The 27,366-nt window shown below is 42.5% G+C and overlaps 1 protein-coding gene across 1 annotated transcript in view; it reads right to left on the reverse strand.

The window, feature by feature from the left end:
* The window catches only part of hivep2a (HIVEP zinc finger 2a), a gene marked incomplete at its 3' end in the record, with an annotated part of 157,647 nt that overhangs the window by 76,126 nt on the left and 54,155 nt on the right, over positions 1–27,366 (reverse strand). The window contains 1 exon segment of the mRNA XM_080514457.1: positions 7,352–7,405.

Here is a 27,366-nt window from a genome sequence, read left to right on the forward strand (position 1 = left end):
GAATACTACATATGTGACAGACCTATCTCCTTCTTTAATAATCACACTTAAAAAAAAACAACAACCATGGACAGAGAGAAAGAAGCTGTTTTTCATAGCTGTTTGGCCTTTTAACATTTCTACACAAACTGAAACTTTAGCTTTTACCATACTTTCAGCGGGAATAACATTCAATAAAAGACGGGGATTCAATTGACAGTGACCAATCTTTTTCTTGCCTTGATTCCTGTCAAAATGCCTGTAAATCATTTGGAATTGCTGAGGCCCTGTTTACAAACTGTATAGAAGAGGATTTTTAACTGTTCTGTTCTAAGAAAACCACAAACAGGGCATTAATATGTGTATTTGTATTGGACAACTGTGAGAACAGCTGCAGTTAAAGTGTCACAATAAGAGACTTGAATACACTAAACTGAACCTGAACTCTGAGACCAAGTCAAGGTCTTGAAGAAGATAGAAACATCAGCACAAACACTCAAATCACTGCATGCTGTGCAACTTCGCCCCAATGAAATCCTTCACCAGTTTTAGTCCATTACCTCATGGAAAAAATATTAAATGTAGGCTCATAAACCTCATGTTTTCTCTTGTGCAAAGCCAGAGGTGAACTCATATCAGTGGTTATAAAACTATTATGATTACACATTAATCCTGAAGCCAGACACTGAAAGAAGCTGAACCTGGGTCAGTTGAAAGATCATGAATTCATTCAGAAAATCCTGGACCAGTTCCCAGTTGGTCACAAGACGCTCTGTGGAAGCTCAAACCATCTTTCTAAGAACGGGGCTTCTGACCATTAATTATATTTGGACTATTAATAATTTTTTGGGAAGTTATGACCTAAAATCTTTAAATAATTGTTTCTCCTGAAGATCCATGAAAGATCTCAAACACTCAATTACAGTCCAAAACCAGCAGTTTGTTCACCACAACCGTCGTCGTTGCCTCATGAAAGGACAGTTGGTCAATTGAACTCAGCAGAATGAGCTGTTTGGGCACAACCAATACACACAGACCCCGTTTACACGACAACGTTTTCAAGTGAGAACATAAATCTTTCGTTGAGTTCTGTGTCAGTTACATGACAACGGTGCTTGGAGACACTGAACATACAACTTTTTGAAAATGCACCACGTCCATCTCCTTGGAGGCAGGGAAAAACACAAGTGTTTTGAATATAATCTGACTCTGTCGCCATGGAAATGGGGGAAAACGCTCCTCCTGCACATGATCACCACAGCAGTAGTAACTAGTAGTGATGCACATGCTCAGTAGAGACAATAAGAACAATGTTTCATCCAGAGTTATGACTACTTTCTTCTGTCTCTTCCTCTTTTGCCTTCACTAACCCCCGGCTCACATTGAGCGCAACCAAAACAGCTGTTACTTTTCTGGTCATGACGAGTTCACGGTCGGCGTGGTTTTCTTTGGGTGTCTGCGCCTGACCCAGTGGTCACGTGATCCTCGAAAGAGCACGCTGCCCCCCCTAGTGGCCGCAAGGGTCATTGCACTATCCCTTTGCTCACTGGCGCATAGAGTCACTCCATTCTCTGTCCCGCCAGGCTGGGGGGTGGTGGTGGGGAGCTGGCCCCCGGGAGTGCGGCGGGCTCCGCTGCCAGGATCGGGGGCTGCCGGGATAGGGGGGCTCCCTGCTCGCGTGGCCTGGGAGCCCTGCTCCCGCCGGTCCCGGCTTAGCTGCTCGGGTCGAGGCCTGGGGCTCTGCGCCCAATATCCTTCTCCTGTGGGCCCCTCTTGCCTGGGGGGGGGGGTCTTCTCTGCACTCTCCGTCTGGTGCCTTCCAGGTTGGGGCAGCCCAACCTGGCAGCCCCCCAAGGCCGGGGGGCTGCCGGGTGCCGGAGTGGCGGCGTCTGGCCCTGGTGGCCTCAGGCCCCGGGGTGGTACTGCAGGCCCCCCCACAACAGTTCCAATCATACCCAGTGGACAAACCACACACACACACACACACTTCCACTCCTCATCGATGAGATTTGCTGCTGATTTTTCTTATTTTCTGCTATTGTTCTTTCAATGATGAAAATCATGTTTTTGTTCATTGTTTTGTTTTGTTTTTGCTTTTGTTATCATTGTTGTTGTTGTTGTTTTGTTTTTTATTGTTTTTTTTTTTTTTTGCCTACCTACTAATTCATACTCTTGCTAGAAAATTATGTTACCGTCTAGATAGAACTGCTCAGGCTGGTTTAATCTAGAAAATCATGTTACTGTCTAGATAGAACTGCTCAGGCTGGTTTAATCTAGAAAATCATGTTACTGTCTAGATAGAACTGCTCAGGCTGGTTTAATCTAGAAAATCATGTTACTGTCTAGATAGAACTGCTCAGGCTGGTTTAATCTAGAAAATCATGTTACTGTCTAGATAGAACTGCTCAGGCTGGTTTAACCTAGAAAATCATGTTACTGTCTAGATAGAACTGCTCAGGCTGGTTTAATCTAGAAAATCATGTTACTGTCTAGATAGAGCTGCTCAGGCTGGTTTAATCTAGAAAATAATGTTACTATCTAGATAGAACTGCTCAGGCTGGTTTAATCTCATAACAGTTGGAAAATATTTGGATCAGTGTGATAACTGTAAATAATATATGTAGCACTAATAACAATGTTGTCCCCCCCCCCCCCCCCCCCCCTCTCTCTCTCTCCTCTTAATCGTCTATCTCTTTGAGTGCCCCCCCCCCCCCCCCCGGTCATGTACAGCAGCCATGCCAACTTCTAATAAAGCAGCAACATGGGGAGACTCTTAGTCTCTTCCTGTTGCAAGAGCTAAAACTGTTCTGACATCAGAAGGCTCTCAATCACATCATATTGTCTGCCCAAGCTGCTGAACAGGACAAGGGCGAAAGAAAAAAAAGAAAAAATTACACCCAAACCCACACAATTCTCTCTCTGTCCCACATGCACACACATATGCACACACACTTGATGACTTATAGTGTTGTTGTTTATCTCCGTATTAGATGACGTGTTCAATGAGATCACTTTCAGTAATGTATTACTTACAGGAATTTAATGTGAATGATCAAACGTAAATCACACCACAGGCCTCTCATGATCCTTCCAAATGTGACACCATTAAAAAATGGGCTTTTCCAAAAGTATCAAACACACTGTCAGGGAGTATCAGAGAAACAACTCTCAAACAACAAATTTCCCCAGCTTTGATTATATGATCTCAACACTCAGTGGTCGTATACTGATAAAGTGTAACTGAGTACATTGTGCTTCCTGACCCTGGCCTGTTCTTCATTCCTTTTTCCTGCACATACAGCAAAATGTTGAAGGTTCCAGCTGACTCAATAACACACTGTGGTAGGAAATAGTCTAATTAGAGCTTTACATTATTGTCTGCAGGTCTGCTTCCAAGATCACATTGTAATCAGATTACAGCAGCTTCTAAAGGACAATTATAGCATCTAAATGAAAAGAAAATGTAATGGAAGTCGCATGATTTTTTTCCCCCCCAAAATACTTTCCATGATTATTTAGACATGTGGTGTCTGTGATTGTGGAACAAAAAATTAAAAAAAGCCTTCTTTTGACTTTTATAACTTTAAAATATCCACTTTTCACCTCAATTTAGACTCGCATAGCCCCACAACCACTGAAAATGTGCAAAATGGACAACAGCACATGACCTAAGATACGTTGGTTTACTTCATCCAAACACACAAACTATGCAAAAAATACATATTAGCATGCTAACTCCACACAGTCAGCCAGCAGCTTCAACAAATAGAGAACTGACTGAGGAGAAAATAGAACAATTACTAGTTTATGAATTGATTAATAAAGTTTGAATACTCTTAATGATATTTACCTTTGAAAGTATAAAGAGATTGACCCTCTTGTGGTGAGGTGACTAACTCCACCAAAGTAGTGAAAAAAGAGACCTTCAAATCACTGCTTTCACATTAGCTCACATGTTTAATCAACAGCAGATGTTTCATTGTTGGAAATCATCAACAATCTGCGGTTTTTATGACATCAATCCATTAATCTTCTAAACCGAATCATCCATTTCACAGTTGCCAGTGCAGGTTGGATCAATTCAATTCGATTTTTATTTATATGGGGCCAAATACAACACCCAACAATTCCCACATGAACAAGCAGATGAGACAGTGGAAAGGAAAAACTCCCTGTTAACAGGAAGAAACCTGCAGAACCAGGCTCATAGGTAGAGTCTGTGTTGTTACAGTCAGAGTTATTGGATAGAAGGAGAGAAAAGTAGAGCACAAACACAGAAGGAAAGAGTATACAGACCCTAGGTTGTGTAGAAGGGGGGGTTGTGAGGGGGAAATAATCCCTGGTACAGGTAGAAGGGGGGGATTGTGAGGGGATATAATCCCTGGTACAGGTAGAAGGGAGGGATTGTAAAGGGATATAATCCCTGGTTCAGGTGGAAGGGGGGGATTGTGAGGGGATATAATCCCTGGTACAGGTAGAAGGGAGGGATTGTAAAGGGATATAATCCCTGGTTCAGGTGGAAGGGGGGGATTGTGAGGGGATATAATCCCTGGTTCAGGTGGAAGGGAGGGATTGTGAGGGGATATAATCCCTGGTACAGGTGGAAGGGAGGGATTGTGAGGGGATATAATCCCTGGTTCAGGTGGAAGGGGGGGATTGTAAAGGGATATAATCCCTGGTTCAGGTGGAAGGGAGGGATTGTGAGGGGATATAATCCCTGGTTCAGGTGGAAGGGAGGGATTGTGAGGGGGATATAATCCCTGGTTCAGGTGGAAGGGGGGGATTGTGAGGGGATATAATCCCTGGTACAGGTGGAAGGGAGGGATTGTGAGGGGATATAATCCCTGGTTCAGGTGGAAGGGGGGGATTGTAAAGGGATATAATCCCTGGTTCAGGTGGAAGGGGGGGATTGTGAGGGAATATAATCCCTGGTTCAGGTGGAAGGGGGGGATTGTAAAGGAATATAATCCCTGGTTCAGGTGGAAGGGGGGGTTGTGAGGGGATATAATCCCTGGTACAGGTGGAAGGGAGGGATTGTGAGGGAATATAATCCCTGGTTCAGGTGGAAGGGGGGGATTGTGAGGGGGATATAATCCCTGGTACAGGTAGAAGGAAGGATTGTAAGGGGATATAATCCCTGGTACAGGTGGAAGGGGGGGATTGTGAGGGGATATAATCCCTGGTACAGGTAGAAGGAAGGATTGTAAGGGGATATAATCCCTAGTCCAGGTATAAGGCATGGATTGTGAGGGGATATAAACCCTGGGCCAGGTAGAAGGGTGAGATTGTGAGGGGGATATAATCCCTTGTCCAGGTTGAAGGGAGGGATTGTGAGGGTATATAATCCGTAATCCAGGTAGAATAAAATAAACCCACAAGTACTCAATACTTCTCTTTTATGGCCATTATCCATCTTTTTAATCTATGGAGCCGACCCCAGCTGATCATTGGTGGACAGGCCACCAGGATGAACAGAAGGACAATCACACACTCACACCCACAGGTGCTTTACAGTCAGCATGTGGAGAAACTCCAGAGCGAGGCGAACATGACAGCCCCCCCACCCTGAACCCCTGCCCCAGACATTGACCCTGTAAACCCTCCAACAGCATGCACATCTTTAAAAAAGAATCTTACACAAATCATCACAGTCACCATTATGCAAACCTTTAAAGGAGAGCAGGTGTTTGCTGGTTGGAAACCCACAACAATTTGCAGTATTTCAAGTTTTTATTGTTAATACTTGCAGCAAGCTTAAAGTTGCAGTCCCAGCTGTCTGACACCTGTCCGCCTCACGTGCGTTTCCACGTGCAAACATGTATTTCCATTTAGATGTTGATGTATGCCGGACTGCGAAACCAAACGGGGTCTGTGCTGACGATTCCCTCAGAGCCGCCTCTGGAGCGACTGCATCCTCGCACACTGTCAATAAACCAGGCGTGGGTGGATTCACCCCTGAATTATCCTGCTGTTTAGCTCCATACAAACAATGTGGCGACCCGTAATTTGAGCCAGTTCAAACTGTTTGATGTTTACTTTTCAGCCCTGGACCACAAATTTACAACAAAATGGCACCAAACAAACTCTTGCTCCGAGTTTTGTCAGTGACTCATCAAACTGTTCCATCTGTTGCTTCAGTTCATCTCCTGTTTCTACACATTTAGTTTATTGTGAGTAAGCTGATGAAAGCCATATATCCCTCTGGGGGGGGTGAAGAAATCCTCCAAGCCCCGACCGCGAACACCCCTATGCCTGTACCCAACCGGAGCCAGACAGCTGCAACAATATGGGGCGAGAGAGTGAGGATGGGAGAGAGAGGCAGCGGGAGGACGGGTCAGCCAGGGTCTATTTTTATCCATCGTGTCTCGGCTTCAATGGAGGCAAAGACGAATCGTGTTGAAAGGTGCACGCAAATGATCTCATAACCTTGGCACACGGCCAGCTGCTGAAAGCCACGTCGTGTGTGTGTGTGTGTGTGTGTGTGTGTGTGTGTGTGTGTGTGTGTGTGTGTGTGTGTGTTCGTGTTCTTCTGAAGGTTTGAAAATTGATCAAATCGACTAAAATACACGGGGAAAAAAACAACCAAGTTCCATTCTTTGGGAGCACTATGCAACTGTAGAGTTGAAAATATGTCCAATAACTGGCCACAGATCCGCTTGAACTCTATTTTGTGTGTGTAACCCATGATTCGCCGTGTACTGGGCGCATTTCTGACTGGTTTCAGGGTTTAGTTGCCCCTGGTGTTCCTCAGGGTAGGACGCTGTCTAATCTGCTCCTCAGGTTGTGTTAACATGGTGCAGGGGTGGCTGTCCACCATGTCTCTGCTTTCTCTGCTCATTAGACAGCTTTCACAACTGTTCCAGGAAGTTTGATCAGACTGCTAGTATCATTGATGCGGGGCTGCTGTGTAGCACACCGTCGAGGTTCTTTAAGGTTTCCTGGTTTTACTTTCTGATTTCTTCTGGTTGCATTACACACATTACACACATTACACACATCACACAACACAGCCACATCATTGTTCCACAGTCATGTGAAACTATGGTGTCATGCCAGATAGACAATTCCCAGTTAGACAACTTATTATAATAAGTGAATTATTTGTAACATTTCAATGACCTAGGATGAATATTAATGTATTTTTACACATAAAGACACATAGTTTCTTTGAAAAAGTTGCGAGGGAAGAAACAAAAGCATGTCGGACAAAAAACACACGTTTTATAAAGACAACAACTGCGCATTGTCTAACTGGAATGAAACTCAAACTCCCACTTCATCACCCCAAGGAGCATTTCCTGTGTGAGGAAAACCACCGAGGAGCAGCCCCCTCCCCCGTCCGAACATGTGGATTGGAGCAGTGGGGTCTTACCTGATGTCCGTCTGCATGAGGTCTCGACAGGAATCCCAACAGGAAGTGAGCACCCTGGAAGAGGAGACACAGGAAACCAATTATGAGGGGAAGAGCAGGAATTTATACTAAAGCTCAAGAGTCACACTGTGCAGTTGAACCCGCATCAAATTCACAAAGACTTTTACTTATGAAATAAAGCAACCATAAAAGACTTCTTCAGAAAGTAGCAGGAAACTGTTTAATAGGTTTAACTTCACATTAATCAGACTAGCTTCAAATAAAATATATAAACACAGAAAATAAATAAATAACAATAAAAATAGATTAAAATTGAAGTAATTGACAGACTGATAGAATAATATTTAAAAGTTTAAAAAAAAGAGTGAAACTTAAAGAACTTAAAATCAAAAAATTGTATAAAATCAAAACGGACTGAAATGTAAGTAATATATGAATATAATGAAAGAAATTAGCGAGTTTTATGGATAAAACACCATTAAAAGGCTTTTAATTGGGAAAAAAGTTCAAAACCAAAAATTACTAATAAAAACTCTCATTTGAAATAAAATTAAATAATATAATAAATTAAATTAAATAATGGATAAAATAATATATGAAATAGAAAATACAAAAATACAAAAACAAGTGAATATACAAAATAAATGAATTATGTCAACTCAATTAATAACATAAAAAGACAAAACCAAGAAACTTCATAATATACAACCAATAAAATGTAATATGTAATATAATGTATTACATATGTAATATGTAATGTAATAAAAAATACCGTGATAGATAAATTAAAACCATGTTAATGATATCATGAACGTAAAAAGATCAACTCGACGTTGGATGAAAGTTAAATAATAACATTTAAATATATTACAAGAATGTATACAATGTAATTTCATATATATATATATATATATATATATATATATATGAAATAAGTTTAATAAATTAGAAAACATTTAGGTGATTTCAAGTCTTCCTGTTGAACAGGTGGATATACAGGCTTGTGTGTGTGTGTGTGTGTGTGTGTGTGTGTGTGTGTGTGTGTGTGTGTGTGTGTGTGTGTGTGTGTGTGTGTGTGTGTGTGTGTGTGTGTGTGTGTGTGTGTGTGTGTGTTTGTATTTCTAAGGGAGTCCAGTCATTGTGGTAACAGGAAATAAACAGGATGTGGTGAAGGACGTGGTCACTGGAGGTGTGAAGCAAAGAAACAAAACTAAACTAGTGACGTCACAAACTCACTGAGAGTAGAGAAGGAGTGGAGGAGGAAATGAGGAGGAGGACAAGGAGGGGGGGGGGAGGGGGGAGAAGAGTGGCATTGGAAGGAGAGAGGGGGAAAGATGGGTGAGATGAGGAAAGAAAAACAGAGGAAAGAGAAGAAAGAAAGAAGTGATGGAATAGAGAGATGCACAGAAGATGTATGGGATGAAAGAAAAAAATAGAGTGAGAGAGAGAGAGCGAGAGAGTGAGAGAGAGAGCGAAAGAGAGAGAGAGATGGTTGTGTTTGGTAACATGAGTTTTGTAGTCCAGTTCAGACACAATTATAGGTCAATGGAAAAAACTGAGAAAGAAAAAAAACTTCATGCAGAAAAAACATTGCTCTGCTGAAAGTCGCACGAAATCCATGAAAACAAATGAGCAGAAATACATTTTTAACCTGTCCACACACACACACACACACACACACACACACACACACACACACACACACACACACACACACACACACACACACACACAAACACACACACACACACACACACTGGAACAAACAAACACACACACACTGTTTTGAGATCACATTTTTCCAAATTGTCCTGTTTCCTCTCGTCTGCTGGAGTGAGGCAGGGGAAAACCATGACACGGTATTTTTGTTTCATGTCTGTGAGAACACACACACATACACACACACCGCACACACACACACACACACACACACACACACACACAATTACTTTTTTTTTTTTTTTGGACTGTTCTTACATGATCACACTAAATCTGTGTGTTTTCGCCAAGGTATGAAACTGATTGGATCTGGTTATTGATTGTTTTTTCACTACAACATACTCCTTCACCACATTGATTTTCCAAACAAATGAAAATGCCACAAATAAAGATTAAAACTCCAAACGCCACTGACCCACTGAGTCTGATGGTATTGACCTTCACCCTCACCGCTATGCTATTAAAGCTTTTTTCTTTGATTCATTGTATAAAGAAAATGTAAATGTTATACTGTTAGAAAATGCGTGTGTGTGTGTGTGTGTGTGTGTGTGTGTGTGTGTGCGTGCGTGCGTGCGTGCGCGCGCGTGCGTGCGTGCGTGCGTGCGTGTGTGTGTGTGTGTCTGTGTCTGTGTCTGTGTGTGTGTGTGTGTGTCTGTGTGTGTCTGTGTCTGTGTGTGTGTGTGTGTGTGGCCCGTTTAACAGACGAGCAGCTCGCTTGACCAGCGTGTCTGAGAGAGTCGCGTGCAATGCGGAGCGGGTCTATCAAGAAGCTGAACATGAAACTAACTGGCAAATTAGTGTTGATCAACAAGTGTTGATCTCAGAAACTGTTAACTGCTCCTCATTGCTCCTCACCTGCCGTGAAATGCGCTGTTATGTCTTTAGTGTATCTTCTTACATAACAAGGATATGACTCCAGTAGCCATTAACCTTTTATTTATGTACACACCGAACATACACGGAGGAGCTGCGATCTGCTACAGGAACTCAACACACACACACACACACACCACTAATACAACTACGGTAGCCCTCGTAGGTCTAAACACACAACACGCTGCCATAAAGCGTTATTGGGTGTCGCGGTATCGGGGTCGGTTTTATGAGTACGAGTATTCATGCCTGGTATCGAACCAATCCCCGATACTAGTATCAGTATCGGTTCCAGTTCATCTGTTCATCCAGTTCATGTGTGTACATTACTGGTTGAAAACACAATGCTAACAGTGCAGTGCGTTGAGTGGTGCAGGCTGTGTGGAAAGAATGAGGAAAAACCGGTGAAAGGAAAAATTTGTCGGGGAGAGGGGGATGACATGAAACAAGGTCATAGGTTGGATTCAAATCTACATCTGGAATACATGGCTGCAGCTTGGGAATAACCAGCAGCCAAACTCCAGCGGTGGTGGCTGTGTCTGGAGGCCGCTTACTGAAGCGGCCGGTTTGGGCAGGTAACCCAGTCTCACCTGGAGTTTGACTCCACGTGTTCAGCTGCCAGAATGATGAAAGAGGCAAGTGTATTTTGGAGACTGTTATCCAGCATAGTCTGCTCCGCGTGCTACCCAGTAAAACCAGGGCTGATGTGAAAAACAAGCCCTTAAAGCCACGTGACAGCAGGAAAGTGAAGTTCTCAGTCCAGCTGATCACATCTCTCAGCTTCTTTTCCTGCCTACTTTCCAAACGGGATGATGGAAAGATGAAGCTGCAGAGGAGGGACAAAAAGGTGTGGAATATCTCTCTGCTAATTTTCCTTCACGTGCAGACTGGAAAGTCCAAAGCTATCTTGGCAAGGAACAGATCTGACTCTATTCTCATCTCTTTCCTCTTCTCCTTTTCCCTCCTGTGACGACTTCCATTTCTTCTTCTCTCCCAGTCCTGCTTCTGTCTTACTCCATTATTTCCAGCTGTGCCCCACTTTTATTATAATGAAACAATAAATGAATCCAGACAATCAGGCAAATGATTGGCCTGAGTACCACAGAACAACCGATCCAAGGAAGTTAATGTGGCATTCGCAGATTTACGAACCGGCTTGACTTACTGAAAACAGTTGCAGAGTTGAAAAGCTAACATATATCAGAGGAAGTCTGAGGTATTTCCAAAGTGGCGACTAACAACCTCACCTTGGAAAAACACACACACACACACAGACATATATATATATATATATATATATATAGATGCGGTCCAGGTGATTCGCATATCGGCCGTCTCCACAACTCACTCTCCTTCCCTGAGGCTGAAACACTCATCCATACTTTCATCACCTCCCCAATCTACTGCTGCAACAGCTTCTCTCATCACCTTCTAAGTCCCGCCTCCTCACCCGTGATCACAAAACCCCCGTCCTCCAGAGCTTCCACTGGCTCCCTGTCCCACAGTGCATCCACTTCAAAGTCCTCCTCCAGACCCACAAAGCCCTCCATAACCAAGCCCCCCCCACCCATACCTCAGAGACCAGACTCCCATGTATTTATGGTGACTGTCAAATAAAAGTACCAAGTCCAGGAGAAAAAGGACTGGGAGTCGTGACACTCTGGAGGAAACATTGTTATTGTCCCCCCTCCCCCTCCCCCGGGAGTAAGAAGATTTTTTTTTTCATTTTTTAACTAAAATGTATTAATAAACATTGATACTGTTGAAATATGTTCATGCCCGCAAACTAACAACGAGCCCTGAACTGTAGTCACTTCATTTTTTACGGATAATCCTCAACAAAAAACAGGATTTCTTCATTTCTCTCTGTAGTTGTGTGTGTGTGTGTGTGTGTGTGTGTGTGTGTGTGTGTGTGTGTGTGTGTGTGTGTGTGTGTGTGTGTGTGTGTGTGTGTGTGTGTGTGTGTGTGTGTGTGTGTGTGTGTGTGTGTGTGTGTGTGTGTATGTGAGGAAAGCTGCCCTGAGGAGGCGGGGCTTAGCATCAATCTCACCAGTTACTGATTAACACCAGTGACTGACAGGAAATCAAACTAATCAGCTTCATTTCATGTCCGAGACTTGGGGCTTTTTTAAATCGCCCCTCGCCAGAGCTGCTCTGTGATTGGCTTAAAGCCCGTTCTGGTTTGTTCTCTCATGTTTCTTACGAGATGTTGAGATGAAGACAACAAGCAGTGAGTCCCTGATTATTAACTCTGTCACTTCTCTTCTAGTTCACTGTTTGAAAGAAGAAATGTGTCTGAAAAGCTGCAGGTCAACTTCAACTTTCTCCAGTGTAGTTATTTTTGAATACAAGAAATGTGTTCAGAATTTTGCAGCTCTTTTTCTGAGGTTTCTGCTTTGAAATATGTATTGATGTGTTTTTTGAAAAATACATCAGATTTACCTTTTATTTTCCCTAAACCCAGATTAACTGTCATTTCCAGCAAACCAGCCCCAAAACGCAAATTTCCAATTTTCTAAAAGCGTCTGCTTGTGTTTGTTTACTAGTATGTTAATAAACGAGTTGTACTAATAAGTGTCTCTGTTCACTAGCTGTTTAAAAGGACTATAGTGTTTCATCACTGGGAGCCGCTCAACCAAGAAAAGACACGATAGTTGTAATGAGGTTTATAAACACTGTATTTAAATGAACTAACATTGACTGAAACTGAATAATAATGAAGAGCTTCACCTGAGACATTTAGCACCGCCACCGCTAAAGATGCTACCAAAGCAGCCCTGTTGCTATCTCCTTAAGCTCTTGTTCACTGGAGGAGGAGCCCCGTTACAGATAACCCTCTTTAATTCACAGTAGCTCTGATTAGAATTAGCATCTATCTTCCTCCTTAAAGCCCCGTCTGCTGCTGTGAGTAGTTTATCTCAGCTCGGGTCAAAACACACAAACATGCTACACCTTCACACTTATCCATACCATAACTACTGCTTGCCTCATCTTAAATTAACTGTACGTATAATATAAACACTTTTAAACTGTAATGACTTTTCACCATATCGACATCCAACCCTGATTATTGACTGTTACACGTAAAGTAAACAGGCTGAGGTCTCCTCAAAATGTAAACACACACACGCGCGCACACACACACACACACACACACACACACACACACACACACACACACACACACACACACACACACACACACACACACACACACACACACACACACAAGGAATTTCCTAGTTTCATATAAAACTGATAATGGGATGTGTCCCAGCAGGAGTGGAAAATCAGAGGTGACTTACGAGCCTCCACATTCCTGCATGCAACCCCCCCCAACACACACACACACACAGACACACACACACACACACACACACACACACACACACACACACACACCACTGGAAAGAGAAGGAGAGGGATGGAGAGAAAACTGTTAACTCCTGGAAGTTTCCATGTCTTGACAACGTTGGGCCTCTTTATCGTCTGACTTTGGTTTTGACATGGAGGAAAAAGGGGGGAGGCAGTTGGGGTAGGTTTTTTTACATGTTGCTGCAATGTGTGATGCAGTTAGTGGGAAGAAGAATAGAGGGAATAGGACAGAGACAGACTGTGACACTGACACATGTGAGCAGAGAAAAACAGACACGCACGCGAGAGAAGATAGATGAGAGACGAAAGGAAGAGAGGATTAAGAGAGTATTTCCACAATATTACAGTTTCTATTCCTCATTATTCTTTGTAGGAATCAAGAAATAAAGCAGAAAATCCAACTGTCACTCTAACCTGATGGGTCCAGGTTATATATAAGACGTATCGACCTCAGACGAGCTCATGTGACCCCATCCTATCCTGCTCTCCACCTCTGACTCTGGTTCTGCAGGGTTCCCTCCTCTACTTGCTCGTGTTCAATTATTGGTTTTACTCGGTCAAAGTGCTTTGAGATGACAGTGTTGGATTTGGCGCTGTAGAAATTGAACTGAATGAACAAACTATCTCCTGCTTTTGACAACAATCTAGTTTCTGTACATTTTGAACCACAGTAGAAAGTTGTGTGAGTTACAGCGTCGGTGTGTGGCAGTTAAATCCATGCTGTGGTGTTTGTGGTGTGGTCTGCTGGTGAAACACAACCGATTGCTGCAAGAGGAAGACTACGTCTCCACCTTAGATGAAGTGTGATTCAGGAGAAGTCAACCCATCCTTACAGATGTGATGACACAATGTACCTGCCGGCCTTTTTAATTAGTTGTGAGTAAAGTGGTTAGTCGCATATTTGGAGTCATAAAATATTAATCTGTTGAGTCACAGACTATATTTCTGACCAAAAGCTCTCGATCTTGAAGCTTCCAAACTGATAAATCCCTGCTTCCTTTAACTCTCTCCAGTCTTCATCATCTTTCCTGCTCCTCCATCACTCACTCTCCCGTTTATCACTTTTTTTTTTCTCCCGCCTCTTCTACACCTCCATCTGTCCCTCAGTGCACACGTCGCCCTGCCTCCTCGGTCGGGCTGTCCGTCCCCTTCGTCCTTCAATAAATACACCTTTACTTTTGCCCCATGTTCTTCTTCTCTCACTCCATTTCATGTGGCCTTCGATCTATTTTTCCCTCCCTCCATCTGTGCAACCCTTCTTCTACTGACATCCCTCCATCGCCAATCTGGGCAACCAGAGGCTATGATATGCTGCCACTGCCTGCTGTGTGTGTGTGTGTGTGTGTGTGTGTGTGTGTGTGTGTGTGTGTGTGTGTGTGTGTGTGTGTGTGTGTGTGTGTGTGTGTGTGTGTGTGTGTGTGTGTGTGTGTGTGTGTCCTGGCAGTGTTTGTAGCACAGAAGGTATCAGGTACCTGCAGGGAGAGAGAGCGAGAGAGAGAGAGAGAGAGAGAGAGAGAGAGAGAGAGAGAGAGGAGAGAGAGAGAGAGAGAGCAAGAGAGAGAGAGAGAGAGAGAGAGAGAGAGAGAGAGAGAGAGAGAGATGGTTGTGTTTGGTAACATGCGTTTTGTAGTCCAGTTTGGACACAATTATAGGTCAGATGGAAAAAAACGTCATGCAGAAAAAACATTGCCCCACTGAAAGTTGCACTAAATCCATGAAAACAAATGAGCAGAAATACTCGTAAAACGATATGAGGACTTTGAAGGGAGTAACTTCACCATATTATAGGTAAAGAGGGTCCTTTACATGTTTGTTTGTTTTTGTAAGTCAGTCTATTGAATGCAGTGTGGAAGTGGCTGTTTTAGAAAGTGCTCATGAATATTATGTGTCATACAATGTTAAGATCTGCTCTTTTGTATTTCTACCTCTATAGATGGATGATATTGAATCTGTCAGGTTATTTGAACCAATGTATTACATTTTGCATCAGAACGGTGTTTAAAGCTACCGGTTCTTGTTGAAAATCAAGCCTCAAACTCGATTGAAAACAGTTGTTGCACAGGACCAGAGTTAATGAGGCATTTGAAGGCATTTGAAGTTTCACTGTACCGGCCATAGTAAATTTCTCCTCTGTGAGATTAATAAAGGCGATCTTATCTTATCTTATCTTATGCAAACTTACAATTGCATGGCTTCTTAGTCTTTGAGACAAGGATATGCTACTGGCAGGATCAGCCAGGTCGCCTCCCTGCTGCTGGAAACTAAACAAGTCTAAATCAATCCTAACATCTATAGAAAACTGTCTTCAAAATCTTGTCTGACAGAACCATCCAACTTTACCTCAATCCAAATGATGTTATTTACACCAGAACATCATTTTTGTGTTTTCCTGTCAGAGAGGTTTTGCGTTCACACAGCAATATTTTGAAAATGATGTTGTTTCCACGAAAACAGCACTGAAAGCAATGTCGTTAACTTCCTGGGCCACGAGTCAACGTTACTGTTGGTTTTTGCAATGAATACATACACATGCAGCAACAATCTGCTATAAACATTAACACTGGGAGAACACAGACATTCTAGTGGAGAGGCCACCAGGTTGGATTGTTATTATGGTGACTGTCAAAATAAAGACACTAAGTCCAGAAGAATCTCGACTGGGAGTCATGACATGATGGATGAAATGTTGTTGTGATTGTCCAGCTACTGAGCATGTGCAGAAGTACTAGTTACTTTGGCCATGGTGAACGGGACCAGTATTAGTGTGTTTGCCTTGGAGTCGAAGCATTTTTAAAAAGTTTCTCCTAAGAAGTCTTTTTCAAAAAGTTGTGTTTTCAGTGGCTCCAAGCAACTTAAAAAACTTAATGAATGTTTTCCATTTTCACATGAAAACATTTTCTTGTCAACAGGGATTAAACCAAGGCGAAAATGTATGCAAAACAATCCCCAAACAATATTGTTAAAGTAGTGTAAAGCCAGACCAAAATTATGTCAAAACTGTAATAATTTAGAAAATCTGTTCAAATCCTGACCCAAAGTTAGTCAAAAATTATATCTTTAAAGTAGTCCACAACTAGTTTAAATGAATTATTAAACTAGTCAAAACTAGTGAACAATGAAATCTAAAATCAGTCCAACATACGTTAAAGCTGAGCCTCAAAAAGAAAAGGTCAACAGAACGTCCAACTCAACCTCAAACACCCATATTATGGAGCAGTGGTGTCAAACAAAACAGGCTCTAATCCACCAAACCACTGAGTAAATGGTACAAATTTAAAAGAAAACATGGATTTTTTAAAACAACTTTCTTAAAGATATACAGGAGGATTTTCAGGAATTTTAGGAAAGAACCGCCCTCTCCACCGTTTGAAATAAATGCGCATGCGCAACGCTGTACCTGCTCCCGAGACGGAACGCCTACTAAAACGTGTAGATAGACGTGCACGAGCCCAGTTCTCCTCGTGCACGCTCTGTTTACAAGTCACAAGTCGGCATCGCTCACATAAGCTCACTTTACAAGAAGATTTGCACCAGAGGGGGTGAAACTGTGTAAAAATGTGGGAGAATAATGCGTGGGGTCGGCCAGCGGCATGATGAGAACCGTGTGGAGTGAGCTGCAGGGACGAGCACGTACGACGGCCTTACGTCATATATCACCACAATGATTGACAATTGGGAGGACCAGTTATTTTGATGATCCACCCGGAAGAAGAAAATCCTCTACTATACCTTTAAGAGCAGCAACACAAAACGACCCTGAGAGCTGAGCTGAGATCTCAGTGACGCTGCCATGAGAGCGAGCTAACTAGCATTAGCCTCAGAGCTGCGCTTTCAGGGGGAGTTACTAAGCAGAATGCAACAGCTACAGGAGAAGTTTCGTGCACTTTCCATAGTGATTGTTTTGTTTTTGTGAAAAGTTCATCACGTACACTCAACAACAAAGAAACACTTCAAAGTTTAATTTTGAAGGTTATAGTTGCACTAATTTACTGGTCACTCGAGATGAAACTGGGCTGAATGTGGAACCTGAACTAAAGTGTGTTCGACATATAGAGCACTCCGCCCACCCCCACACACACACATACTTTATTCATGTTCGTCTTGATTCATCCCACTGAAACAACTGGTTATGTTTCATTTGCAGTAACTTAAAAGTAAAACCATTACTTCTTAAAAAATTCAGTAGGAACTACAATCCTTCGCTCATCTTCAGTTACTAAAATACACGGCTGAACTGGATATTTGGAGGAGCACAGCGCCCGAGCAGCGAGCCCATCAGGCCAGCTGAGCGTATTTGACCCTGTTTTCAGCAAACATCCTTAAGACCCGATAGTTCGACTTCCTCATTCAACTTTGACTCATAAAGATAAGATAAGGCACTTTATTTGTCCTCATGGGAAAATGTGTTTAGGTTATAAGTCTGCGGTTTCACAGTAAATGTGTGGAATAACAACGCGGTCAGTCACAGGCTACAAGGCCAGGAGGAAACATCACATGAAACTCAAGCTTTTATCAGCACCAGTACAAGTAGAACCTCTAGATGATGTGACTTTCATCGTCAAGATGAATTATTCATCTGTTTATAAGTGAGCAAAATCACATTTCTCTAGATTCCAACAATTAAACTGGTAACTGCAGAATTTATTCTCTGAAACAGATTGAAAATCCAAAAGAAGAGCTCTTAACTAGTCAATTCAACCTGTTATAATTCTCCTTGATCTTGGACCACAACTAGTCCGATTTCAGAGATAAAACCAGTTCAAAGTTCATCTGTAACACTTTCAAATAGATAGATAGATAGATAGATAAATACTTGAATGATCTCCAAGAGAAATTCACAGTTCCAGCAGCAGCAATATGGAAACACAGGGGCATGCAGGGTAAAAAAAAAAGCAATAGGTAAAATAGAAGAATCATCTTCAAACTAAAGACAATTCAGTACAAAAACCACTCTCAAACTTCTCTGGATATAATCTCAAAACTAGTCTTGTCTGAAATCAAGTGCAAAACCAGTTTATATCCATTCTGAAATCTGGGAGAGATTTGAGAGAAGTATAAATCTAGTCTTAAATCAGTTCAAAAGAGTAATACATCTAGTCAAAGGTCTAAAATTAGGTTTCATACTAGTCCATTCCTAATTCAAGTTTAAAACCAATTCAAGTCAAGTGTGAATTTTTTTTCTAGAATCAAATTTAAAACTGGTTTAAAAGTAATCTAAATCTTGTCTGAAATCAAGTTTTATCAAGTCCAGGGGAAGCATAAATCTAGTCCTAAAGTTAGTATGAAAGAAATCTCATCTAAAATCAGGAGTGTGAAACTTAATTCCAAATATATACTTGACAAGTGAGTTTTGAATGAGCAGCGTTATGTCTGCTGAAGTAAAAGCTCTGCACCGTAACCTCCGACACACTTCGCCCACTCACCCGACTGCAGAGCATCTCACACACACACACACACACACACACACACACGCACGTGCACGTGCACGTGCATAGCTATCACACGTGCACAGGCCGGAGCAGAAGCTGCACACATCACCGTCTGAGAATTTGTGAATGGAAAATGGTTGAACATAGTTGGAGCAGCAGCAGCACAGCGTCCTACACTGCTCCGCCGGAGGGCTGGACAGAGCGCTGTAGGAGCAGCAGTGGCATCCCGGAGCCACTGTCTGTCGCCATCTCGTCACCACACAGGTGTTTCTTCATCAATGTGGTCGATCGGATCAGTGCTGGCTGCTTCAGGCTGATCTCAGGCGTCTTCTCCTTTATTTCCATTTCCTCTCTGTGTCTCTATGTGTCAGCTCTTCTGCCTGCTTCAGTTCTGTCACTGACTTCCTGTCTGTCTCCTCACTTCCCTCACCTCTCCGCCTGACAGCCTATCTCATGTCTGTGTCTCGCTGTCACTTTATTTGCCTTTCCATCGGGCTGCCTGTTGGTCTTTTCCTGGGAGCGACTGCATCTTTTCCACCATCTCCTCCTCCGTCAGACGCTCTGGTAGCTCCAGTGCGTCGGGGTCTAGATTAAGGCTTCGAACACACAAGCATTGATGTCCTGCGGTCCAGACCAGCAGTTCCTGACCTGTTTCTCTTGGAGTCCCCCCAAGATTGCCTCCAAGAAAATTTGCAAACCAATCTCCAATTTTTAGATTTGCCAAAACATACCAGTGAAGACTAAATAGTTGTTCCTTTCCATTGACTTCAAATGTAATTCTGACAACCTGGAGCAGGAAACGCCTCAAGCAACCGCCGTGACCGCTGGACCCCGGGTCCACCACCGCTCTGGTCTGATGACGTCTCATCAGATTCCACAGCGATTCCATATCTTACCTGGATCTGTGTGTTGAATCGACTGTGACCCCATTTAAAATGAGTGACACAACGAAATCGTCAAGTGGAAATGCAAAACACTGTTTTGGGTGTCTGTTTACACAATGGTGCTCGGAATCACTGAAACAACGCAACTTTGTGAAAACGCTCCTACCAGCAGGTGATTAATACCTCAGGTGAAGCTCTTCATTATTATTCAGTTTCAGTCCATGTTAATTCATTTAAATACAGTGTTTATAAACCTCATTACAATCTTGTCTTTTTTAGATTGAGAGGTTGCCAGTGATGAAACATCATAGTTCTTTTAAACAGTTAGTGAACAGAGACACTTATTAATATGACTCTTTCATTAACACACAGGTTAACAAATACAAGCAGAAGCTTCATTAGTCCCTTTTAGAAAATGTATGTGTTTTGGGGCTGGTTTACTGGAAAGGACAGTTAATCTGAGTTCAGGGAAAACAAAGCATTTGAGAATGCTTTGAAAGAAACCTCAAAAAGTGCAAAATAAACTGTTGTTTTTTTTAAGTCTTAGATTTTCAGTAATTAATAAATATGAATATATCCAAACATTTATAAACATTAATAAACCTGGAAACATTTGCAAAATTCTGAACACATTTCAGTTTGTGTGAAATTAAAAATAACTGATGGAGGAAGTTGAACCTGACCTGCAGCTTTTCAGACTAACTTCTCCTTTGAAATGGTGAATTAGAAGAGAAGACTTAATAATTAGAGACTGACTGCTTGGCAGGATGAGAGGATGTGATGTAGAGCACAAAGCAATCTGGGTAGGAAGCAAAAAATGTTAACCGCACGAATCAGAAGACGCAGAAAGGAAAAGTTGAGATGTGGAGTGGTGAGGAGCTCATTGAGATCTGGTCTGAAGACTTTATATCACAGTTCTTTGTGGCTACCCATTAGCCACACGCTAACTAGCCTAGCCACCACAGGCTAAAGCGGCAGGACTTCCGCTTTTGGTCTCGACCAATCAACAAGCCGTGTTTCTTCTTCACTTCCTCTCTGATCAGTGTTTGTTTTGGGGGACAGCACCCCCGAGAGCAGCTGTTGTAACTACATTTAGAATGCAGCTTGATCCGATCACAGAAGTGCTGCTTGACCACCACCCGAACGAAAACCCCAAGCCCTGACCCTGACATCCCAAAACAGGTAAAGACAGCCAACGTGTCTGACCAATTCAGACGTCTTCCAATCAACCTCCCCTGATGCTCTGTAAGACTCTGATAATCTGCTTTCCAATAAGAGAGCTGACAGAGACAAGAAGGGCTGATGAGAGGTGAGAGATCAAATGGAGAAAGATGGAGGAATCTTTTATCGGGCTAAGAAATGATCCCTGAGAGAAATAGGAGGAAAATTTTATTGAATTGAAATTAAAGAAAAATATTGATGCGTAAGAAAGATGAACAAAAGCTGCAAACGATCTGCAACGAAAGGGCGAAAGCTGGTTGAAAAAAATGATATAGAAATGGGTTACAGAATAGAGCAATAGAAACAAAAGGTTTACAAGGTCACTGCAATCACATCGCTTTTACAGTAACAGAGGAAAGGCCCAGTGCATGCTAGAGCCAGCCGTGACGAAGACCTGGACCATACATACAAACACTTCAGCCTGTTGTTCTGTAAAGCACCGTTCCACACGTGTGTGTGTGTGTGTGTGTGTGTGTGTGTGTGTGTGTGTGTGTGTGTGTGTGTGTGTGTGTGTGTGTGCGTGCGTGAGCATGGTGGCACCCCCAGTTACGTAATGGGGGGAACTGACACCACTGTGTGAGGCAATCAGCTGTCCAGCAGTGAGTGTGCAATACCAACACCCCGGGAGAGGATAGATAGATAGATAGATAGATAGATAGATAGATAGATAGATAGATAGATAGATAGATAGATAGATAGATAGATAGATAGATAGATAGATAGATAGATAGATAGATAGATAGATAGATAGATAGATAGATAGATAGATAGATAGATAGATAGATAGATAGATAGATAAAAAGTGGAGGAGAGACACACATTTCTGGTGAAGTGGTGTGTGTGTCACAGTCACCTTTGTCACACACATGCAAATGATTACACCACGCTGTCACCCACGGCTGCTACATCGCCACGACAACAGTAGACGAGGACATCCCCCCTGCTTGGTTGCAACAGACACATTGACACACACACACACACACACACACTCACACCCACACACACACACACCGACAGGAAAGTACCGTTATACAAAAAGGAAAAATATTAGACAGACAGACAGACAGACAGACAGACAGACAGACAGACAGACAGACAGACAGACAGATAGATAGATAGATAGATAGATAGATAGATAGATAGATAGATAGATAGATAGATAGATAGATAGATAGATAGATAGATAGATAGATTTTGGACCAACCTGCCATGACGGCTCTCTCTTTTTATCACCGAAAGCATTCCTCCGTTTTCACACTCCTTTTACCACACACACACACACACACACACACACACACACACACACACACACACACACACACACACACACACACACACACACACACACACACACACACTTTCCCTCTTTCTCTCTCACCTCCACACCAAATTTAATAAAATAGATCCACACAACCACCAAGTTTAAAGTCCCATTCCATCCAGCAGCAGCAGCAGCAGCAGCCACCCATTCACCATGCACCTCATCCCCTCCACTCTGCTGTACGTCCGCCCGTCACTCTGTGTGTTTACATCTGAGTGCGCTCACTCGTTCACCAGGCAGGCATATGTGTGTGTGTGTGTGTGTGTGTGTGTGTGTGTGTGTGTGTGTGTGTGTGTGTGTGTGTGTGTGTGTGTGTGTGTGTGTGTGTGTGTGTGTGTGTGTGTGTGTGTGTGTGTGTGTGTGTGTGTGTGTGTGTGTAGCAGAGTGGGAGCCCTAGAGAAACACTCCTCTTGCCACAGGAGTAAAGCCCAGGCATGACGCAGAGCCAGAAATAGACAGAAGGGCCCCAGCAAGGAGGGAGCGCAGGGCCAACCACGACAGCACTTCTGCAGGGTACTCACACTGACATAGATGTGTGCTCACTGTACAAGCCACAACAGCAACTAAATGCAAACAGATTGACTACCCTAGAAACTACCCTGACACAACATGGAAGTTTAATTACATAGTATAAGTATTCAAAGTGCACTAATACTATTACAATATTTCATATAATGGTGAGGTTTGTGCATCCTCTATTGGTGATCAACTTTTTTCTTGACGGACCTAAATTATATCCATTGAAAACTTTTAATTTTACTGTCTCTTCCACGTCTGGCTGAGGTCAAGAAGTTACCAAGTGCCTGCAGATAAACTGTCAATGTGATACTTCCAAGGACTGGAGGCAGCAGATTTGACACTGAACAACCTGTCTGATTACTTTCCAATGGCTGCACAAATAGGCAACAGTGTTAAAATCATGTGTATGTGCAGCAGCCTCTCAGTAAAGCCTCTGTCACTACATGAAAGTCATTGTAACAGTTTTCTTTGCAGAAATGCAACTCGCAGGGCACAGTTAGTACGAGAAGAAATGCTTGTAGACACACTGTAAATGTACCGAATGAAGGCCGACAGTGACGATGCTTGGTCAGAACAAACTTACTGATCTTTCTGCAGGTTTCCCAATAGAAACCTTGTTTTTTTAATAACGTTTTCTTTCTCTAGATCTCAAGCTGGGGGCTATAGCACTCCAAATTACTCATAATGTATTTGATAATATTAAATATTATATAATAATAGGTGCAGATCTTTTTCTTATATCCCAAATATCCAATTTGAGACTTTGAATCAATTAGCATTTATGCTAATATTTTCTTTATGTAGCTTTATACGCGTTTTGTCACTGTTTTATCAAATTGTCAACTATTTTCTGGGTATGGAATAGTTTTTTAATAATTTAAATTGCACAAAAAAAGGCACACAATTGAAAACAATTGAAAATTGAATTATTTTTTTTTACATGCATTAGAAAGGAGGGATTCCTGGTCTGGATATGAGAGATTGATCATCTTCCCAGGCCAGTCTGAGGATCTCCAATCGGTTGTGGTGAGAAGCATTGTGTACAAAAGACAGGACCTTAATCTACATGAGTTGCTGACCCCCCTTTTGGAAGTTTGCACAACTTCAGCTACAAAGGTGAGACATTCAATTAAATGGTGCTTGAAGGAGAAGTGAAAACTTCACACTTGTACCACTGCATAACAGAAACATGGCGAGCTATGAAGAGAACCCATTTTGCAGATGCATAAGATGTCTTGTGAAGTAACATTGCACACCTATATGGACCCCAGAGTCCAAGCAGGAACATGCACTCTATGGAAACAGACACATAAATAACATATATAGCATTAATACATGGATGATAACACGGGGACTCATGCAATTGTGCACATGTGCACAGGCATGCATATGCACAACCGATCTCGGCATGCACATATTTGTGTGTCACTGTGAGTGCAACGAAACATGCATCAGCTCAGTGTAGGCATGTAATGCAGCGCAGTATATCAGCAAGCCTGAGCACTCTGCAGCCTGCGCCTGGTTTAACACTGATGTACACACTATGTATTATGGATTGCTGCATACTTGCATACATACAGATTTATGAATTATGTACATGTGCAGCCTGCTATCTATAAATACTCCTCGAGTTCAACTTCATGTAATATAGTATGGCTTCCTTGTGATTTTAATGCATAGTACTGCAATTTATAAAGGTGCAAACAAATATGGACTTTCAGTCAAGTGACAAAATAAATAAACTGGAAATATAGACACACACAGATGCAGACAATATCTTGACATTAATTTCCTTTCTTGAAAAAGTATAAACAAAACTATAACATGTCTTCACCTACAAAGTGGTTGCCTTCTATAATGACAAATATAGATGTTAAACTACATACGTGTGTGTATCTATGTGTATGTATCGTAAAAATGTAGGACTAGATAGCTGTTGCACATTGAGTGTCGGATTTCTTCATTGACTAAACAACATTTTCAAAACAAGACAAGTTGGCTTGTCTTAGAAAAGTAAAACACGATGAAGACAGTCAAGAAGGAACTCAATATAGAGTTTTTTTGTTTAAAGCATTTTCCCTAAAACATATTGTGTATTGAGCCATGTTTCCACCACACAAAAAGAAAGAAACCTTTAATCTCACTCTTCAACAGCTATTTTCATTTTTAATTGCTACTGAAGTACAAGTCACTTGGTGCTGTGCAGTATTCCTTTGATTAACATTTCACATAATCTGATCTTTTAGGGTAATTGTCCAATTTATCGATAAATAAAAAACTACTTTTTACTCCAGTGTTGTCCAGATGAGATTGAACTGTTGTTTGGTAGCTTGCAGACACATGACAGTTAAGTACAGTGGTCTTTTCAGTGATTAAACAAAAAGTAACATTCCTGGAGACAGCTACTCTTCAGCTGGCTAGTTACAGTCATCCTGAATGAGTGCCAGCCTTTTTGTACTCGCAATGTGAGACGTCCCCATGGGGTCGTTTACAATAAGGTTCAAGTCCCCACAAGTACATGTAAACAAACACGCTCAGAAACGCGTCATCGCGCACGTCTTTTTCTTGTGGGGACAAATAACTGACCTTCATTTCCAACAGACTCACCTTAAACTCAATCGTCTAACCACTTGTCTAACCCTGACTTGAACCAAACCCAAACTAACCTCTAATGATGACCTCATCGCCCACATCTTTAATTCCTTCAACAGTTCTGTGCCGCATGCTGCCTTCAGTCCTGACACACACGCACACGCACACACACACACACACACACACACACTTCCCCTAAGTAGGCCAGATAGATGTCTCTCCTCACCATTAACTGCACATTTATAATTTAGTGCGTTATTGTTGACTAGCAACTACCACACATTGCAGTCATGTAAACGTACACAAAAAACCACACACACACACACACACACACACACACACACACACACACACACACACACACACACACACACACACACACACACACACACAAAAGTCCAGTGAACTGGACTGGACTTGACTGGATTGGACTGGACTGACTGGACTGACTGGACTGGAGTGAAGTGGTCTGGACTGACTGGGCTTTAGTGAAGTGAACTGGACTGAACTGGACTGGACTGGACTGGACTGGACTGGACTGACTAGAGTGAACTGGATTGGCCTGGACTGGACTGGACTGGACTGACTTGACTGGACTGGACTGGACTGGACTGACTTGACTGGACTGACTAGAGTGAACTGGATTGGCCTGGACTGGACTTGACTGGACTGGACTGGACTGGACTGACTGGACTGGACTGACTAGAGTGAACTGGATTGGCCTGGACTGGACTTGACTGGACTGGACTGGACTGGACTGACTAGAGTGAACTGGATTGGCCTGGACTGGACTGGACTGGACTGACTGGACTGGACTGGACTGGACTGGACTGACTTGACTGGACTGGACTGGACTGGACTGGACTGACTGGACTGGAAGTGAAGTGGGTCAGTAAGACAGCGGATGACCAGTGAGACGGGGCACAGAGAGCCTAAAGAAAATGAAACCACCAGTGAGGATTGGAGGAAGATTTCTGCTGGAGCACAGCTGCAATGGACAGTCAGCAGTAAGGGAAACTGGGAAGCTTGTGCATTATGAATTTCAAACAGGAGAACATATAGAGTGAACGGAGGGTTCCAAAGACAGATGAGAAGTGGAGCAGGTGATCGCTGTGGTTATAGAGGACAAAGATCGTATAATTAGGGAAGGATGCTGGTTTGAGAAGAGAACCAAAGAACAGAGGCTGTTTGTCTTTCACAGCTATTACGCCTCCCTACTCACTCTTTTTCTTTGTTAATGGGGAATATTAATTTCCTGTACTCCATCTTTACTGCATTAATATTTAATGTTTAGATATGGCTAGGAGCGTCTCTGACTCGTCGCCAGCTGGGCTCCGTCTTACTCTTTGTCTCTCCACTAGTTCGCAAAAGTGTTATATTTTGGTCTCCCTTTATCATGGTATAATTTCATTTGGTCTTTTTTCCATTTTTTGGTGTAATTTCTCTGCCCCTTTTTTTGGTCAACCTTCAAAATCTCTCCCGCTCTTTTGTCTTTCGCTTACCTTCTTCTTTGGTTTGCTTCTTTCAGTGATTTCCTGTCTTGCCACTGCTCTTGCCGCTCTCCTCTCTGTGCTTTCCTCTTCAGCTTGACTCTCATTCTCATGTTTGACTGCACATGTCAGGATGGCAATCCAGCTAGAAACTCCCAACACTTGGAAGTGGCTTAGGCATATGTAGTACCCAGCAACAAGTTGTGTACTTTAAGAGAGTGCAGTAAAAGAACGGGAGGGTATTTTTGTTCAATGTTTGGGTATAGAATGCATACCACTTGTTTTTCAGTCAGCGTTGCATGCACCCACTCCCAAATCCCCATGATGTACCACTCAGTTGTGTCTCCAAACCATATTGCCTATTTCTTTTCCCCATGATGATGAAGCTGTGAGCCGCCCGACTCTGCCCACTGTATTCACGGATTTGACATAACAGTACTTCAACAATAAAAACAATGTTTGTCATGACTCCCAGTTTTATAATTACCAGTGACGATAAATCAAATCAAATTGCGTCACATAAAATAAAAAACTAAAAATAGAAATAAAATAGAAACAGGCACACACCCACACCCACCCACACACATACACA

The sequence above is a fragment of the Blennius ocellaris genome (assembly GCF_963422515.1).
Source record: "Blennius ocellaris genome assembly, chromosome: 18".
In the NCBI taxonomy this organism is placed as follows: domain Eukaryota; kingdom Metazoa; phylum Chordata; class Actinopteri; order Blenniiformes; family Blenniidae; genus Blennius; species Blennius ocellaris.